Source organism: Gopherus flavomarginatus, chromosome 4 (assembly GCF_025201925.1).
Source record: "Gopherus flavomarginatus isolate rGopFla2 chromosome 4, rGopFla2.mat.asm, whole genome shotgun sequence".
Lineage (NCBI taxonomy): Eukaryota > Metazoa > Chordata > Testudines > Testudinidae > Gopherus > Gopherus flavomarginatus.
In genome coordinates, this window is record NC_066620.1 from 56,601,120 (window position 1) to 56,620,637 (window position 19,518).

Below are 19,518 nucleotides of genomic sequence, written 5' to 3' on the forward strand. Positions count from 1 at the left end.
CGTGGCACGCACACACCTACTTTGAATGGACATGAACAACCACTCAAAGAACCAGGGGCTATTACAATGAGGGCTGGAGTACCTGACTGTTTTCCCTGGGTTTGGCCAGCAATCCCACTGGAGAAAACAAACCGCTCTTCTCTCGCGCCTTGCAGGGGCTTGGATTAGACTTCTTGTTATTTGCACTTCTAAGGGGTCTGTCCCTGCAGCATGTGGGGGGTTCGCTCCCCTCCACGCAGCCCCCGCACGGGCACTGGGAGCTTCTCTCCCACGAGTTGTGTCCCCCCTCCCATTACTCCGGGTCCGACTCCCGCGAGGCACGGCACGGCACGGCACGCCCGGGGGGGGGGGCAGGCTGGCTCTGCTCCCAGGGGCAGCTCCCACGGCAAGCAGGGACCCCCCCCCCGGGGCCTCCACTCCCAACCTGTGGGCGGGGCCGCCCCGGCCGTTGAGGCGGGGCCGCCGCTTCCCCTCGCCCTGTCAGTGCAGCTGCTCCGGGTCCCCCGTCTCCGACCCGCCCTCTCTTCCCCTTGGCGGGCGGGCCCGCAGGGGTTCCCCCTGCTCAGTTCCCAGCGGAGCGCAGCGCACAGCTCGCCCGGCCAGGCCCGCGCGCCGGACCCGCCCCCGCCAGCTCGCAGGTACCTGCAGCCTCTGGGGTCGCTTTAGCGGGAGGTCGATTCCCGCCGCGCCGCTCCTGCCCCGGGACACCGACCCGTCAGCCCCGGCGCGCTGAGTGGGGGTGTCCTTCTCCGCCCTCGCGGGAGGTGGCTGCCGGCCCTGCGGTCTGAGCCCGCCGCCCAGCGGTGTGTCTGTTCGCATCGGTTGAATGTCTGATGTGTCCCTGCTGTGAGGACTGTATAGTAGCTTGATTTTTGAAACGGGGCGGGGGGTGGGGGGATTAGAACAGAAGCTTGTTGTGTCTGCCCCATGCATCCACCTGGTATTGCAGTGCCTGCGGGAGGGGCGGGCCAGGTGAGACCTGCTGCTGCGCAGGGCTGGGAATCTGGGCGGACCCAGGCTCTGATTTCAGACTTCAGCCTGGCAGAAGGGCCTCCCGCACCCTCGAAGTGCCCTGTTGGTGGTTATTCCTGGGAGGGGCACGAGTTAATATGTAATACAATTAACATAAAAACATGACATTTCAAAGCTGTTGCCTTACCAGTAACTCTGTCTTACCGGGGTGTGAGTGTAAGTGTCCATTTCATTTTAAAACAAGCATTAAGGTGAGTCAAAAATGACACGGGATTTCCCCACCCCCAAATCGTATTGTTTTCTACATTTTTAAAAAAAACAATTTGTAATAAGACTAAATGTCCCATTTCGATGTTTCTGGAACCAAAAAATGTTTTGATGTTTTTGTTTTGAAATGAAATTTTGTTTAGACATGTATTTTATATAAAAATTATAAAGGGTTGAATCTGAAACATTTCAGATTTGTCCAAAAGAAATGTTTAGGCTGACATTAAAATATTAGCTTTCTAATTCTGTGAAAAGTTTTGAAACTTTACCTTTTAGTCCTGATTGATGATGATTTTTTTTTTATTTTGAATTTTTTTGTGGGATGGAAAATAGGTTTTCCAACTAGCTCTGAGCATAATGGTTATCAAGTTGCACTCTGCTTTTGCCACTTTCAATCATTAAAAAAATTTTTTTTAAACATTTAATTTACTTCTTCCCTATTTTCTCAGTTTGAACACTGAAAAAAGATGGATCGCTCTCACTTATGTTTATTCTATTTTCTGGTCAACAGCACTTCCATGTTTTTATGCATTTAGCACAACATTCAATGTTTTGGTTGTGAATACTTCAGAGGAGTGTATTAAACTGTTTCCACTGAAGACTGGTATCTAGAGAAAGATATGATGATGATGTTTTTGTAAACATTTACTTTTTTTTTTTACCGAGTGATATCTTGTAATCATACTCGCATTCATGGGCATTAAAGACCAATTTTAGCTCTCAGATACATGCATGTGTGAGCAGCTTCATTGGAAACTTCCTGAGTTTAATATTTGTTACTTCATTACCATTAGCCGCCCTCCTCACAATTGAAAAACAAATGGTTTTCTGGATTTTCTTTTACTTTCTCTTCTGTTCTGCTTTTTGTTTTGAGGGTGACAGAGAAAAAGATCTGAGCTGAATCCAGTTTCCTCTAGCCCTTGGTGAGAATTACTTCAGCACCCTGAGAGAGCAGTAAGTAGCAAAGTACAGTAGTTTCATTGAGATTAAGCCTATTTCTTTTGTGTGTTGTCTAGATTAAGTTACATAAGGGCTTGCTTACTGTTACTGGAGGTTTGCCATTTGAATATGAGCGTCCCAAAAAGCTTGGCTAACTTTTTTCTTCACTACTTACTAGCCCTTTAGTAAGTGAGAGTGGATTCCTAAGATTCTGTTGCTGTCTCTGTGCAGAAAAGGGCTCTGGATCCAAGCAGGAGAACTGAGAAATCAGAGCTTATTAATGACTTTTAGCAGAATGATTACCCTGAATTAGTTTTATTAGAGGTCCACAGCTCCAAGTCATCCAAAACTAGGAATAGGAATCTAAAATACACCTCTAACTTGATATAACGCTGTCCTCAGGAGCCAAAAAATCTTACCGCCTTATGGTGAAACCGCATTATATCGAACTTGCTTTGATCTGCCGGAGCGCGCAGACCCGCCTCCCCAGAGCGCTGCTTTACAATGTTATATCTGAATTCATGTTCTATCGGGTGGTGTTATATCGGGATAGGGGTGTATTTTAAAACATTTTTGTTATGTGTGATTTAATCCTCTTTAGCCTACGATGAAGAACCTCCCAGAGAAGTGCACCCTAGGTATGAAGGAAAAGCATTGTTTTCAGCCTTGATTTGAATTATAGATTAATTATATAGACATGGAAGGACCAGATGTGGTGGTTTGTTGTTCCAGCTCCCACCCCCACTACAGTGCTATACTGCTCCTACACTAGTCCTACTATCTCCATTCCTTCCCTCCTCCTCCGCAAAAAAGCCAAAATATAGGATGTGCAGTTTAAATCAAACTAGGCAGCCATAAGATCTCTGTGCCATTTGGGGGGAGAGATGCATTTTTTTTCAATTGCCAGTGAAGATGATGTTAAAGTAAAGGGGTGAGGGGGAGATTGTTTGAAGCTATGTCTACACTACAGAGTAAAATCAACATAAGTTACACCAGTGATCATTAACTGCTATAATTGCATCCTTTGTGCATGTTCACACAACACTCCTTGTGTCGTCGGAGACTGTCCACAGTTGTTGCTCTAGTGTTGACAAAGAGAGCAGTGTACTGTGGGTAGCTATCCCACTGTGCAACTTGGCACCTTCTGCATCGTCCCATGATGCAGTTTTTTTCTGTCCCATCATTCCATGGACTTTCGACTACGTTTTGCGCTGTTTTTTTAACAGCCCCTGTAAACTGTGCGCCCTCCATCTCTGCCTGAAAGCATGGATCCTGCACTGACCTCTAGTTTTGTGATCAATGTTACGAACACACTGCGGCGGATCATGCAGTATTTCATGAGCTTCGAATTTGAACAGGATTCATTGTACCTGTCCTGCTGTGTGCCATGGAAAGAAACAATTCCAGATTAAGTCTGGCATTCATGGAGTAGCTGCAGATGGTAGACCGTCACTTTTGGGCTCAGGAAACAAGCACAGAGTAGTGGAATCACATTGTTGTGCTGGTCTGGGATGATGAGCAGCGGCTGCAGAACTTTTGGACGTGCATAGCCACTTTTCTGGAACTGTGTGCTGAGCTCTCCCGCCTTGTCCTGTGGGGCAAGGACACCAGAATAACGGCAGCCCTCTCAGTGGAGAAGTGCATGGCAATAGGTGTGTGGAAGCTGATAACTCTCGACTGCTACTGGTCAGTTGCGAATCAGTTTGAAGTTGGGAATTCTACTTTGGGGTTGTGTTCACGCAAGTGTTCAGGGCCATTAATTTCATCCTTTTATGAAGAACTATGTCTGTGATGTGTGCATGAAATAGTGGATGGCTTTGTGGCAATGGGATTCCCTAACTGCGACAGGGTGATAGATGACACACACATCTCAATTTTGGCCCCGGACCATCTTGTGACAGAGTACATCAATAAAAAGGGGTACTTCTCTGTGGTATTGCAGGCACTTGTGGGTCACTGGAGTCATTTTCATTGATATCAACATGGGGTCGTTAGGGATAGTGCATGATGCATGCATTTTCAGGAACACTGGCCTGCACAGAAAGCTGCAAGCAGGGACTTTCTTTCCAGACCAGAAGATTCAAGGGGTGTTGAAATGCCTAAAGTGATTCTGGAGGACTCAGCATATCCCTTACTGCCATAGCTGATTAAGCCTTACACGGGAAACCTGGACAGCAGCAAGGAGCACTTCAACAATAGGCTAAGCAGGTGCAGAATGACTGTTGAACTTGTGTTTGGCAGATTAAAGGCTCTCTGGCACTGCCTTTATGGCAGGTTAGACCTCAGTGAAGAAAATATTCCTATGGTCATAGCAGCCTGGTGTGTACTGCATAATATTTGTGAGGCTACGGGCGAAACATTTCCCCTGGGGTGGAGCGGGGCGGCGGATTGCCTTGTGGCTCATTTTGAGAAGCCAGATACCAGGGCTATTAGAGGGGCACAAGGCGGGGATATTGGAATCAGGGAGACTGAGGCACCATTTTGACAATGAGCACCAGTAACATGTTTTACTGTAAAGCATTTTACCATGCTTTGTTAACTGGTCGCCTTGAATGAAAATTTTGATGATTGCTTCCTGACTGTGATTTGTTATCTGCAAGTGTGCGAATTGCCACTGTGTATGAATTCCAGCAGCAGCCATCATGTGTAGGAGATAAATAAAGGTTGATTTTCTTTCAGAGAATACATTTTTATTAAACAGCAATAACCAATACACACACAATGCTTTCTTGATAGAGACATAACAGTAGGAGGAGCACTCTCTTGATGGAGGATCTCATAGCTGTGTCTAAGTCCAGCTATCACTGGGGAACCTGTCCAAAGGAATGGAGTGAACAGGGTATACTGCAGGCTGGGAAGATGCAAGGAGTTTGGGGAGAGCATAGCTAACAGTTCTGTATGGGCTGCAGGAGGGAGCGAGCTCACATGTGTTTCGCCTGCAGCATGATTAGGGACTTCAGTATCTCTCTTTGGTCTCCATCACTTTTATCATTCAGTCCTGGTCCTCTAAAATTCTCTCCTTGCCCTACTTCCTCTCTTGGCTATCTATTTTTAATTTTTAATTAATTGTCTCTCTCCACGCCCTCTGTTCTTGATCTGCGGCATCAAAGGATTGGAGCACCCCTTAGAACATTTGCTCCTGGGTCACTTTCTATCTGGCAGAGGCACTCCACCAGTGTCTAAGGGGTTCTCCACAAGGCATTGTTATGTGTACAGTTCCACAGTTTTCTCGAAAGCGACTTGTCGACAAAACTGTGTAGTGTAGATGAGGCCTTCGTTTTGTCTCTGGTAGCATGAACAGGAAGTTTCCTCTAAGCAGATTTTCTAAGCAGATGGAATGGGAACTACAGTTCCCAGGCAGTCTTTCTAGGTATGATCTCACTTGCCTAATTGCATGTTCCACCCAAGCTATGTGTATTCCTGACAGCATTTTATTATTATCTGCTTATTTTATTTGTAATAATTATTTGGCATCCACTAAAGATTTGTCCACAGGAAACAATAAACAGAGGCATGAAAGTGCACTCACAGCATTGAATCATAATAGTAAAATACCTCTTTTTCACTGTCCCTTGGCAAGCACATAGCTCAGTGAATGCCTTAAACATGATGAGTTTGGCTGGGGTCGGGAAGAGGGCGTTCAAGATGAGGCAAAGGATCTAGGTGGTCTTTTAAGGGGATTGCTGCAAGTGACTAGGGACAATATTGTAAATTCTGCCACCATTCTCCATAGGCAGGTCATTGAAGCCAATATCTCACTCCTGAGGGTAAGCAAGGTTGCAAAGATGCATTTCCTACATGCGTGCAACTTCACACTGGGTCCCCATGCTGCTCGCCTATGTGCTGCTTTGGTCCCTGCACAAGTGATTGCCTATTGGCACAGGAAAGTTTCCTACAGTGAGGGAAGGAACAAAGCAGCTCTGCCAAGGAACCTTCCACAGAAGATTAGCGAGTCCCTCCGTGAAAGATTCCTAGAGATTTCGCTGGAGGATTTATGTGAAATCTCGATGTGCACCTGCAGGGCATTGTGAGACACCTCCACCTACGGTGACATAACCAAGCTCAGTGTATACATTGACACTGCGTCAATCTAACTTTGTCACAAAAAGCTCTACGCCTCTTGTCTAAGTGGTTTTTATTTTGTTGGCATAGCAGGAGAGTTAAATCAGCAGGAGGAGCATTGTTATGTGTACACCTCCACAGTTTTCTCGAAAGCAACTTGTCGACAAAACTGTGTAGTGTAGATGAGGCCTTCATTTTGTCTCTGGTAGCATGAACAGGAAGTTTCCTCTAAGCAGATGGAATGGGAACTACAGTTCCCAGGCAGTCTTTCTAGGTATGATCTCACTTGCCTAATTGCATGTTCCACCCAAGCTATGTGTATTCCTGACAGCATTTTATTATTATCTGCTTATTTTATTTGTAACAATTATTTGGCATCCACTAAAGATTTGTCCACATTTTTTGGTTCAGACAGAATAAAAAAGCTAGAATTCTTTGCAGAGTGCTTTACAACACATATTCTCTGAAGTAGGGGATAGCAGAGTGGGTGTTTTTTTTAAATAGATGCTAAATGGGGATATGATGTTGAACTTTTTGTCTCATGGACCATTTGCCAATCCTGAAGTCTGTGATGGGTACCCATTCGAACACAGTGTCCCTTGCTGAGTAAGCATATCAGGGGTGAGGGAAGAAAATCTTTTAAGGTCTAATGACCGTATTTTTATCGCATAACTGAACAAACTGAAAAGGATAAGACAGAATCCTCAAGTCTGGCTCAGTTTATTGGAACTCATCTTTAATTTGACCCTGCTGCTGCTGGCATGCAATTAAAACATAATCCTAATCGGGGATGTTGTTGTTCAATTGTTTAGTGGTTGTGAAATAGGCCATTCTTTCCTCCCATACTTTCATGCAGTTAAGCCTGTGAGACAAGATCACTCTTCATGGGATACATTCTGGAATTATACTCTGGCTACAAGGGCAGTGTTATTGTACACAGCCATATTTTGTTTGGCATACCTCCCTCCCCTGACAAACATTATTCGGACCCAAAATAAGAATAATTTGTGTGTGAGGCAGTTGTGTAGGTACTTATGCTGGGTCAGGAAATATACATGTAAACCAAGCCTGTTAAACTGTAGGCCTCTTTCTAACACCACCACTCCCTTCCTTGGAGTGGATTTTTGCGTGTTGGGTGTAGGGTAGAACAGGCAAAGACAGCTTCTGTTACATGCTGCTCCTGAACATTTAAAAAGCAAAGCACTGTTTTTTTTGTTTGTTTGTTTTTTAGTGTATAATGGTTTGTCTAAATTAAAAGTTGTTGTGGGTTAACTTGAACTGTTTTGTGTCCACACGCACCATTTTTTCATAGAACATCAGGATTGGAAGGGACCTCAGGAGGTCCTCTAGTCCAACCCTCTGCTCAAAGCAGGGCCAATCCCCAGACAGATTTTTGCCCCAGATCCCTAAATGGCCCCCCTTAAGGATTGAACTCACAACCCTGGGTGTAGCAGGCCAATGCTCAAACCACTGAGTTATCCCTCTCCCCATTTGTTGCAAATCATCTGATGTTTTAACCCACATTAATACATTTCTTTTGGAAGTGTGTATACTGAGGTGTAGGATGAATTTACCCAGAACAAAGCAGGTGTAGATGTATCCCCATTGTGAAACAATTGTTCTATATCTGGTAGTCCTGCTGGTATCCCATGCTGGTTTGCTGGCTACTTGGGTCAGCTTGTCTATTTACCTGTGTGCCCTCTACTGTTCTGGAATCATCTTGACTTGACTGTCACCTCCCTGTTTAAATGGTTGCATGCAGCCAAGTGTGGCTGTTCATGATTCTAGCTCATGGAAATGATTATTAAGCAGCCATGGCTCATGCTCCTGTGTGGTCCCAGGCTGAGGTCCTGGACTTCGTTGTCCTCTGGGGAGAGGTGCGAATCCCAGCCTATTTGAGGAGCAGTCACTATAATTCACATGTCTGCAAGTGTCTATCAAAACAAACAAAGGAGAGGGGGCACTCCGAGAACCTGATCTGATGCTGCCACAAGGGAAAGGAGCTCTGGCTGTGTTTTAGTAATGTCAGGGTCAATAATAAGGACCCTGGTTGAACTTGCATGGTTTGACAGTTATTGTGATGAGCTGGACTGTTTTGTACTGGACTTTTAACTTTGCATCATGTTATGTTTGTTCAATAGTTTTTTTCTTTTACTGTTCACAATGTTAAACTTGATGTATTATTTGTTTTTTTATTAATCATTAATTGAAAATGTCATGACATTCTTTATCTGAAAATTTCATAAGAGCCTTGTGTGAGTCAATAAAATCCCCATGTGCAGTGTACTAAACTCTGTCCATCAGTAGATATAAATGTTAAGACACATGCATTGATCATGGTAAAAGCCTTACACAAAGGTACATACATTGTCTTAGCCTCAGAGTAGGAACATAATGCTTGGCTGGGTCTGAGTCCCTGACCAGTTGCAGCATTTGGTAGATGCTGCCTCTCTGGTTGTTCAGAAACTTCAGGAATTCTGCTCACCACCTCCTTCTACTCTTCAGCAAAGTTATCTCCTTTGATCTCAGTAGGTTGTGCAAAACACAACAAGCTTCTATCACATGACACAGATTGCTTATCAGCTTCCAGCCTGGACATTAGGTTCCTCCATCTACCTGTCAGTCTTCCAAATGCATTCTGCAGCCACTCAGGATTTAGTTAAACAAGTCCTTTCTCCAATCCATGTATACAGTAAGAGGCTTTTTAAGCCAGGGAAGCAGAGGGTAATCATAGGAGGAATGGCAGCACCATCAGTGTCCAGAATGGTTCACAGAAACAAAAGTTGTGATATCATTGCAGAAAACAAGCCAGAGTTTCTAAAGATCCCGGCATCATGGACCTTTGCAGTACACCCCACATTAATATTGGTGAACCTTCCATAGTGTTCAGCCAGCCTTGCTGCACCATGAAGAAATATCCCTTTCTGTTGATGAACCCTGAAGTTTGATGTTGGGGGCAAAGGAGAGGCACACAGATCCCATCAATGGCTCCAATATAATTCAGGAACTCAAACAGTAAATCCATAAATAACATCCTGTACATTGCCTAGTTTTATGACCAGAGGGAACAGCACCTTCTTGATAGCCGCACACACCTTCATTACAATAGCCCCGAGAGGTTATCTAACAATACCGAAATGGGTAGCTACTGATTGGTAGCAATTGTGTTGATGAGCTTCCAGATAGATGTGTTCTGCACAGATTTCTAGGAAAGTGGACTTTGACATCCTGAAGTTTTGCTTCCACTGCTGGACATTCTAGATCTTCATTCCTATTCTGTTCCATCAGTCAGTGCTAGTACTGGAAATAAGGTGTAAATTTTTAACTGAGAACAAATTGGAACAAATTACCAAGGCTCATGGTGGATTCTTCATCACTGACAAATTTTAAATCAAGATTGGATGTTTTTCTAAAAGCTGTAGGAATTGTTTTGGGAAAGTTCTATGGCCTGTGCTATACAGGAGGTCAGACTACATGATCACAATGGTCCCTTCTGTCATTGGAAACTATTAATCTAGTTGGCTGAACTCAAAAGTGATGGCTAACTTGCCGAAGCCACTGCAGGAAAAAATTAAGCACTAGTATCTTCTCAGTTCCATCTTCCTCAGGGGCCTGTATGTTCTTGGCTCTGAAATCATTGCACAATGTGGCATATTTGCAGTATTCTGTTTGAATTAATCACTGTGATGATCACAGTGCTCAGCAATGTTTCTTCCATGCTGTCTGACAGTGCTTTAAAAATAGCATTGGCGCATAACGATGGATGATGGAATGAAATGAGAGGAATCATGGGAACTACTTATTTTGAACCCAAGTCCCAGAATTCAAGTGCCTTTTGGTAATTATCTCACAATCATAGAAATGTAGGTCTGGAAGGGACCTCAAGAGGTCATATAGTCCATCCCTCCATGCTGAGATGAGACCAAGTACACGTAGATCATATCTGATGGGTGTTTGTCTAACTTGTTCTTTAAAACCTCCAAGGAGGGGGATTCTACAACCTCCCTTTAGAACTTATTCCAGTATTTGTCTAACTTGTTCTTTAAAACCTCCAAGGATGGGGATTCTACAACCTCCCTTTAGAACTTATTCCAGTATTTAACTATGTGCAGCAAAAATAATCCCAGAATGCATAGAGTTTAGTGGGGGAGCACTGTACCAGGAGATGCCTGCCCAGAATGTTGACGGCTTGTTTTGAAATCGTGCAGCGCTGTGTGCGTGCAGTGATCCCAAAAGGTGCTTAGCAGGGGATTACAATGTGGTGTTGACAGACTGCTTGTGCAGCCATTGTTCTGGATCACATAATGCAGATACACAAAACCTGCAACAGCTTTCATGTGCAGACAAGCTTAGTCCAGAACTCCTGACGCTTTAAAATGTAAATGTAATGGAGACTTAGATAAAATTGGAACAGATTCACTCTTGTTAAATGTATGATTCAGTCTTGATGTAGTTGGTGAACAGATATCTGTTGTTTAAGAACAGCATGGTAGGCCCAAAGTACTGCTTTTTATAATATGTGTATATATTTCATATTTTGAGGAATATTATGTTAGGAGGAAGAGATGAAATAATCAGAACTATAGTGAGGCAGAAGTGATACTGACACACTATTCTGTATAGACAATATGGATTCATATTTCAAGTTAGAAAGGTAAGTATTTTGCTACATTGTTCAGGATTAGTGCAGTATATTCCAGTTTAGATTTTTTTTATTTTTAATTTAAAAATTAGTTGGCTAGCAGGAATCATGCACACATAGCTTGTTGTGGGGGACGCTACCCTGGTACAGTATCATAGATATGTAGGGCTCAAAGGTACCTCAAGAAGTCATCAAGTCTAGCTACTCTGAGCTGAAGCAGCACCAAGTAAACCTAGGCTACGTCTTCACTACCCGCCGTATCGGCGGTTAGCAATCGATTGCTCGGGGATCGATATATCACGTCTCATCTAGACGTGATATATCGATCCCCGAACGCGATTATATCGATTCTGGAACTCCACCAACCCGAACGGAGTTGCGGAGTCGACATGGGGAGCCGCGGACATCGATCCCACGCCGTGAGGACAGTGAGTAATTCAATCTTAGATACTTCGACTTCAGCTACGTTATTCACGTAGTGTAGACCAGCCCTGAAAGATATTTGTCTAGCTAGTTTTTAAAAGCTTCCAATGATGGGGACTCCATGTCCTCCTTTGGAAGCCTATTCCAGTGCTTAACTACCCCTAGAGTTAGGAAATTTTTCCTAATATCTAACCTAAATCTCCCTTGCTTCAGATGAAGCTCATTACTTTTTGTCCAATCTTCAGTGGACGTGAAGAGCAACTGATCACCAATCCTCTTTATTATAGCCCTTAACATACTGGAAGACAGTTATCAGGTCCCCCTCAGTTTTCTTTTCTCATGACTAAGCATTCCTAATTTTTTTAACCTGTTCTCATAGGTCAGGTTTTCTAAATCTGTTATCATTTTTGTTGCTCTCCTGTGGACTCTTTCCAGTTTGTCCACATCTTTCCTGAATTGTAGTGCCCAAAACTGGACATAGTGCTCCAGCTGGGGCCTCACCAGTGCTGAGTAGAGCGGAACAGTTACCGCCTGCATCTTACATACAACACTCCTGTTAACACACCTCAGAATCATATTAGACTTTTTTGCAACTGCATCACATTGATAACACACATTCTGTTTGTGGTCCACTATAATCCCCAGATCCTTTTAAGCAGTAAGACCACCTAGGCAGTTATTCCCCGTTTTGTAATTGTGTGTTTGATTTTTTTCCTTCCTAAGTGAAGTACTTTGCACTTGTCTGTATTTAATTTTATCTTGTTGAATTCAGACCAATTCTCCAATTTGTCAAGGTCATTTTGAATTTTAAACTGGTCCTCCAAAGTGCTTGCAACCTCTCCCTTGGTGTCATCTGCAGATTTTATAAGCGTACTCTCTACTCCATTATCCAAATCATTAATGTAACTATTGAATAGTACCAGATCCAGGACTGACCCCTACGGGGTACAACTAGATATGCCCTCCTAATTTCAAACCATTGAGGCATGAGAGAGGAAACATTTTCTCTGCTTCAGACCAGTGTAATGGAACACTTTTTTTTTTTTTTAAGAGTCCTGAGGGACAAAGATAATGCTGCAATTTCAGCTTACATAAAAATCACTATCACAGCACGTGGTCCGGTACAAAGGTCCTGGAAGGTAATAGTAGAAAGCAAATGGTATAAGGGAACCAGAAAAAAGCATATTTTTACACAGTCTGAAAGATTTGTAAGGGCATTTTTGTTTAATCTATGAAATTGCATTTGGTCTGTAATTAAAACCATTTGCTTTAGTACTACTTTTAGGTAGCACTTCTGCTATATTTACATTTTGTACAGTGAATGTATGAGGAAACCAGAGCTTTCTATTTTAATCTCATTGATCGTTTTACAGTCATTCTTTGTGTGAGCATTTGGAGATCTTAAATATATCATAAATGGCTTGCCTGATTTATTATTATACTGGAATACCATTGTCTGACAGTTAAATTGCATCTTTAGATGTAAATACTTGGGGATTGAACCTGGTCTCACAAGGCTGTGCTATCAGAATCAGGCCCTTATTTTCTCTTTACTTGGCTACAATAACAATGCTCTTCATTTTCAAAGCATTCTATGAACACTGACTAATCCTCACAAAACCTGCCAAAGGAGGCCAGTGTTGTATATCTTTTACCAATGGAGAAATTGAGATAGAGTGTCTAAATGAGGAGAATTTCAAATGCACAAAGAGCAGTTAGGCATCTAACATATAAAAAATCAATGGCAGTTAGGTGCCTAACTGCCATTTGTGCCTTTAACAATCAGTCCGTGAGTGAATAGCCCCTAGGACACAGATTAAATCTTAGTCTGAGCAGGTTTTACTGTACTAGAGTTTCTGGCTTTAGCATTGGGCTCGTACATCTTGACTAGATGTTTTACCCAAGTAAATTTCATAAGTGTAAATTTGTGTACCCCAACTTCTTTAACTTGTGGGTTTTTAAAATCCATTTGCTCTGGATTCATTAGTTTCTTCTACCTTGGGGAGGATATGGTGCTGCAGTCAAAATCCACTACAGATATCATATAGTCAGGGAACTGTAGGTGGAAGTGTTAAGTCCTCCTAAACAGCCAAAATCCAACATAACCTTTATCTATATGAGATGCACAAAATGTGTTTTTTGCCATAATTAGATTTTAGAATGCATGCATATGATATCATCCAAGAATTTCTGCTAATTATAATTCTTCCTTAAAAGTATGTACTGTAGTATAATCTTTTAATCATTCTTTTATATATATATATAAAAAGAAATTACATTTAGCAAAGCGCATAGACATGCAATTATCCTTTTAAGTAGCTTTATAGCCACAAAAACTTAGTGTGAGAAGGTCTATGAAACAAGTAATAACTCCACAGTAAAACACACACAGTCATTACACCATAGTTAATTGCAGTTGTAAGTATACATACTTTAAGAAAGGTTGGTCTAATTAACATCTAAAAAACAGAGTTCTCAGGAAATTTTGCTAAAGGGGTAACGGTATTGTTCAGTAAGGTGCAGTTTTTGTCTTAAAAGATAATAAAATGAGATGGGGTAGAGGAAACTTAATATTTAGTTGTAGGCAAAATTAATGGATTATCTCATACACATACTTCGCTAGGGATTTCTTAATGTTACAGATGGAACATTAGAATTCCATAGTCAGGCAGACAGAGGTAAAACTTTATCCTTACAGTTGAGGCTAAGTAGCCTATGTCCCAGAGAGCTTGTTAGAGAGCTTTTCTCTAACAACATACAGAGAAATCCAGAACAAGGACAATCTCCTTTAACTTGCATACTCAGAACACAGCAAATAGAGTTCCAATTACTGTCAGTGCCCCCAGAGAATAGTCACTTGGGAAATAGAGTCCTAGGCACTTTCTGAAGAGCTTTTGTCTGCTCATTATTAATACCGAAGACACTTTCCCCTTTCTGAATACTTGTACTGAATAATTCCTGAATTCCTTTTCTCGGAATAAATCAATTAAAAGCACCACGATGTATGTGAATGGGATGTTTGCATAAATAATAGTGTGATTTATTTGTTCTCTCTCTTATAACTACAAATAATTTTTCCTTAATTTTGTTCTAGTCTGCAGCAGACGTGATTTTTTTTTCCATTTGAACTTGGTGTGAAGAAGCTTACATGAGACTTCTCATTTTTCTTTATGTAGCAAGGCTACCATTGCATCTGTGTTCTGAACACATCCCACAAAACTGATATGAGACAGAGCTTGCTCTCAAGTTAAACAGTTCAGTACTATAAGGACATGCCAAAGTAAACTCTAATTGAGAACACTGTTTTCTCTCTACTTCTTCTCCTCTCTTAGTGGTAATTACTCTGATGTTGTTGTGAATACAGATATGACATTTAGAAATGCAGCTTTTAAATCTAGCATAACGTAAGCGCTTCAGTTGTTGCTAACCAAAAAGCTGAAATAGCAAGGAGATATGTGCTTGTTACATATTTACTTTGGCACATCCTTCTGGTGCTGCAGTGTTTAACAGAAAGTGATGATTACCATCTGTCCTCTCCCGTCTTATCATCAAAGATTCCCTTCTTCACTGAGAATCAGCTCTTCATCAGGAGATTCTATCCCTTTCTCCATGGACAGAGTTCTTTTTTTAAACAAACATTCCTGTTTTTTACTCTCAGCTTTATGCTGTCATTTTTTCTGTCTCTTTCTGCTTGGAACTATCCCATTACTTTAAATCCACCAGGCACATCCTCATCTTCACCTTCCTGAAAATGCTTCCTTAAAAGTTGTCATAAACAGATGGTTAAGGGTTAATGTCTCTTTTACCTGTAAAGGGTTAAGAAGCTCAGTGAACCTGGCTGACACCTGACCAGAGGACCAATGGGGGGACAAGATACTTTCAAATCTTGATGGAGGGAAGTCTTTGTTTGTGCTGTTTGTTTTGTTCATTGTTCACTCTTGGGGCTAAGAGGGACCAGACGTACACCCAATCTTTCTGAATCAGTCTCTCATGTTTCAAAATAGTAAGTAATAGCCAGGAAAGGCGGATTAGTCTTATGTTTGTTTTCTTAACTTGTACGTGTGTCTTTTGCTGGAAAGATTTTTACCTCTGTTTGCTGTAACTTTGAATCTCAGACTAAGGGGAGGGGAGGTCCCTTTAGGCTATATGAATCTGAATACCCTGTAAAACATTTTCCATCCTGATTTTACAGAGATAATTTTTACTTTTTCTTTCTTTAATTAAAAGCTTTCCTTTTTTAAGAACCTGATTGATTTATTTTCCTTGTTTTAAGACCAAGGGGGATTGGGTCTGAACTCACCAGGGATTGGTGGGGGGAAAAGGAGGGCGGGAAGGTTAATTCCTCTTTGTTTTAAGATCCAAGGAGTTTTGGATCAGTGTAGCCTCTCAGGGTAACCCAGGGAGGGGAAAGTCTGGGGGGAAAAAGAGGGGGAAGGCTAATTTTTCCTTGTGTTCAGATCCAAGGGGTTTGGGTCTTGGTTCCCCAGGGAAGGTTTTGGGGGAACAGGAAGTGTGCCAAACACTATATTTTGGCTGGTGGCAGTGTACCAAATTTAAGCTAGTAATTAAGCTTAAAATAATCATGCAGGTCCCCACTTTTTGGACGCTAAAGTTCAAAGTGGGGAAAAAACCTTGACATGGTTGGCAGCGGCTGGGATTTTTAAGAACCAAAAGCCAGTAGGATTTTTTTTTCTCTCCTTTCTAGCTGCTTGGAAAGCAGCTTGAGGGCAGAGATGTTAATTTTTTTAACAAGGGTCTTTGTAAGAGGAGGCTCAAGCTGTGAGCCAGCAGACAGCCAGCAAAAGGCATTTACAAGTGAATTGTTTTCTTTCTTTCTACCTCTTGGACATAGCTAGTTAGAAAATCTCTGTTAACCAAGCAATCAGTAAGCTGCAGAGGGATGCAGCCAGCACAAGAAAGCAGGAACAATGAGTTCCAAGGAAGCCGTTAAACAGGAACTGGCAAGGCTAGAAGCAACAGAGAAAGACAACGAACATAAGAGATGGATGGAACTAATTAATGCAGAAATATCCAGGGAAGAAGCGGCCCACAAAAGAGAAGAAAAAGCCAAAGAAGCTGATCACAGGAGAGAGAGAGAGGAAACAAAAAGAGCTAGAGATAAAAGAAAAAGTAAAAATTATCTCTGTAAAATCAGGATGGAAGATGTTTTACAGGGTATTCAGATTCATATAGCCTAGAGGGACCCCCCTCCCCTTAGCCTGAGATTCAAAGTTACAGCAAACAGAGGTAAAAATCCTTCCAGCAGAAGACACATTTACAAGTTAAGAAAACAAACATAAGACTAATCCACCTTTCCTGGCTATTACTTACTATTTTGAAACATGAGAGACTGATTCAGAAAGATTGGGGAAAACTTGGGTGTACGTCTGGTCCCTCTTAGCCCCAAGAGCGAACAATGAACAAAACAAACAGCACAAACAAAGACTTCTCTCCACCAAGATTTGAAAGTATCTTGTCCCCCCATTGGTCCTCTGGTTAGGTGTCAGCCAGGTTCACTGAACTTCTTAACCCTTTACAGGTAAAAGAGACATTAACCCTTAACCATCTGTTTATGACAAAAGTAAACCCATGTCTTCCAGTAATCTTTGCCTTATTCTCACCAATAATTTCACCACACCTTACCTTTACTGAACTGTTGTCCTATGTCTTATCTTCTCCCTGCTAATCTTAGATTATAACTCTGCATGGCATGAACACCCTGTATATTGCTACATACTCTGCTATATAAATTATTAATAATGCATGGGCAAGTTTTACTGACTTAGTTTGCTAATGGTGGTTGGATAGGAAGAGGTTTATAGGTTCACTGAATGAGAAATACATTCTCACACTCTGATCTGCTTGGAATCATCATAAAGAATTAGCAAATGAATATCACACTATATACAGAAGACATACGTCACGTCTAATACCAATATGCATAGACTGTATCTAGTTCATTTAGATAAAGACCAGACTAAGGGAAGTGTTGGAATTGATACTACCAACACAGGGGAGAAAGAATAAGATCCTGGAAGAATACGACACTCGTTAGACACAGGACTCTGGGTTTGGGAGACCTAGATTCTATTTTTAGCTTTTCCTTCAGATTTTCTGTTAATGTTTTGGGATCACTTATTGACTTGAGTCTGAGTTTTACTTTAATATCTTGGAATAGTGTTGTGCCCTATGCCTCAGTTTTCCTATCTGTAGCAGAGGATATTAATGTACCTCAAAGTGATGTTGAGGCTAACTTCATTAGTCTTTGTAAAGTGCTTTGAGATTCTGATGGAAGGAGCTGTGGAAGTGTGGATTATTAATATTTCTTTTCATATATTAAAACTTAACAGTTAAAGTAAGGATCAAGAGGTGGTGGTCCCTTCTGGCCTTAAACTCTGACTTTAAGACAGTTCTTTGGGGAGTTTATTTTTGGATTGTGGGGTTTTCAAGATGAATCTTAATTGCTGGTTTTTATTGCTGACTTTTACATGCATATTGTTCTCTTTTTTGTTTACTTGTAACTTTTGTTTTTAGTTATTATTGTTTAGGTGTCCAAAAGTGTCAGCCATAGGCACTCTCAGGCTACATCTTAGCAAAATTATTTCACATTGATTTTTGTGTACTGAGTTTTATATTGACTGAACTACAGTTTTGTAAGTATCAGGGAATGTGTACTTGGTAATTAAAGGACCCAATCCTGCAAGCCTTCTGCGTGGAACTCCCTGGAACATCAATGGGAGGTCACATGTGGGGGACTTGCAGGACTGAACCCAAGTTAAGGTAATTGTGTAAAGTTATATGTCTGAGTTGAGACCATTTAATACATCTTGTTTACTTATATAGCTGGAATCTTGATATTGGAGTTAAAGGTAGCTGTGTTAATTAAAAACACCCACAACTAGATTACACTGAAGAGTATACAACAGCAATTTATTATAAAGTTGTATAAAAGTAGCATGTGAAAGACAAGAAATTAATAGTTGAATACTGGATGATCTACTGGAAAATGTTATACAATTGTCAATTTGCCTGGGAAACAGAGTGGGGTAAAACTGTTGGAGATGACTCGTGAACCCCCTATTCCTGATTAAAACCCCTAGTGTGTGTATGTGCATGCACTCCTGTGTATATGTGGTGCCAAATTCTGTGGGGATTGCAAAAGTAATGTAACTGAGAGGAAACTTTTGTCTGTATTATTTGCTAAATAAAGGGGCCGTCAATAGTATTTTGTGCCAGGCTGTTTTACTAGAGTCATTCCATAGAGGCACTTTTTTACGTGAGTGTGAGAAACTGGATGCTTTGGCTCTTTTTGGTGTTACAGTCTAAAGTTTATTAGTGGGATAATGGACATTAAAATCCTACTCGATCCAACCCATGTTTGAGTATAAAACTGATTTCTGTAGAGCAAGGGTAGGCAACCTATCGCACGCATGCCAAAGGTGGCACACAAGCTGATTTTCAGTGGCACTCACACTGCCCTGGTCCTGGCCACCAGTCCAGGGGGCTCTGTATTTTAATTTAATTTTAAACGAAGCTTCTTAAACATTTAAAAAACCTTATTTACTTTACATACAACAATAGTTTAGTTATATATTATAGACTTATAGAAAGACCTTCTAAAAATGTATTATTGGCACGCGAAACCTTAAATTAGAGTGAATAAATGAAGACTCTGCACACCACTTCTGAAAGGTTGCCGACCCCTGCTGTAGAGTCATGACAAATTCCTAACAAATTTTCCACCTTGGTGGATTGTGCCAAAAATTGTTTGACTAAACTTTGGCACTGCAGAAATCTTCCACCAGCTGCTGTGTGTATGTTGTCCCAAACAGAAATGTTTGAAAGTAGAGAAATGTATATATATTTCAAAAACAAAGCTTGATCTGGATCAAGCTGGATCACTGTTATACATGTGCAGAGATGATAGGTCAGATTTTGCCCCCTTACTCCATGCAGCCCCACAAACTTTTTTTGGATTCAGTGGAGTTGCAAAGGTGTAATTGAGAGTAGAACCACAAGTACAGTGTTTTAGGCACAGATGCACAGTGCCAACTAATGTTTGGATACAGATGTTTACATTTGTAACTCTACCATTGGAACACATCAGTAATAACTTTTTAAATCACATGTGCTGTAGTTTTTTGATTTTGTTTTTTACTTAAGCCTGAAAAATACACTTGTAATTTTGTTGCTTTTATAATTAGAAAGTTGCC

At 41.5% G+C, this 19,518-nt stretch overlaps 1 protein-coding gene across 3 annotated transcripts in view; it reads left to right on the forward strand.

Annotated features, from left to right (window-relative positions):
* Positions 1-545: 545 nt before the first annotated feature.
* EPHX1 (epoxide hydrolase 1) overlaps positions 546-19,518 on the forward strand; it is a 43,777-nt gene continuing 24,804 nt past the window's right edge. Inside the window, exons 1-2 of one of the 3 annotated variants that reach the window (XM_050948580.1) lie at positions 546-638; positions 2,114-2,193. The gene's annotated coding sequence lies outside the window, so the exon portion shown is untranslated. Of the gene's footprint in view, positions 639-2,113; positions 2,194-12,367; positions 12,445-19,518 lie in introns of those variants that run through there. The other 2 variants (XM_050948581.1, XM_050948582.1) reach the window with 2 other exon arrangements.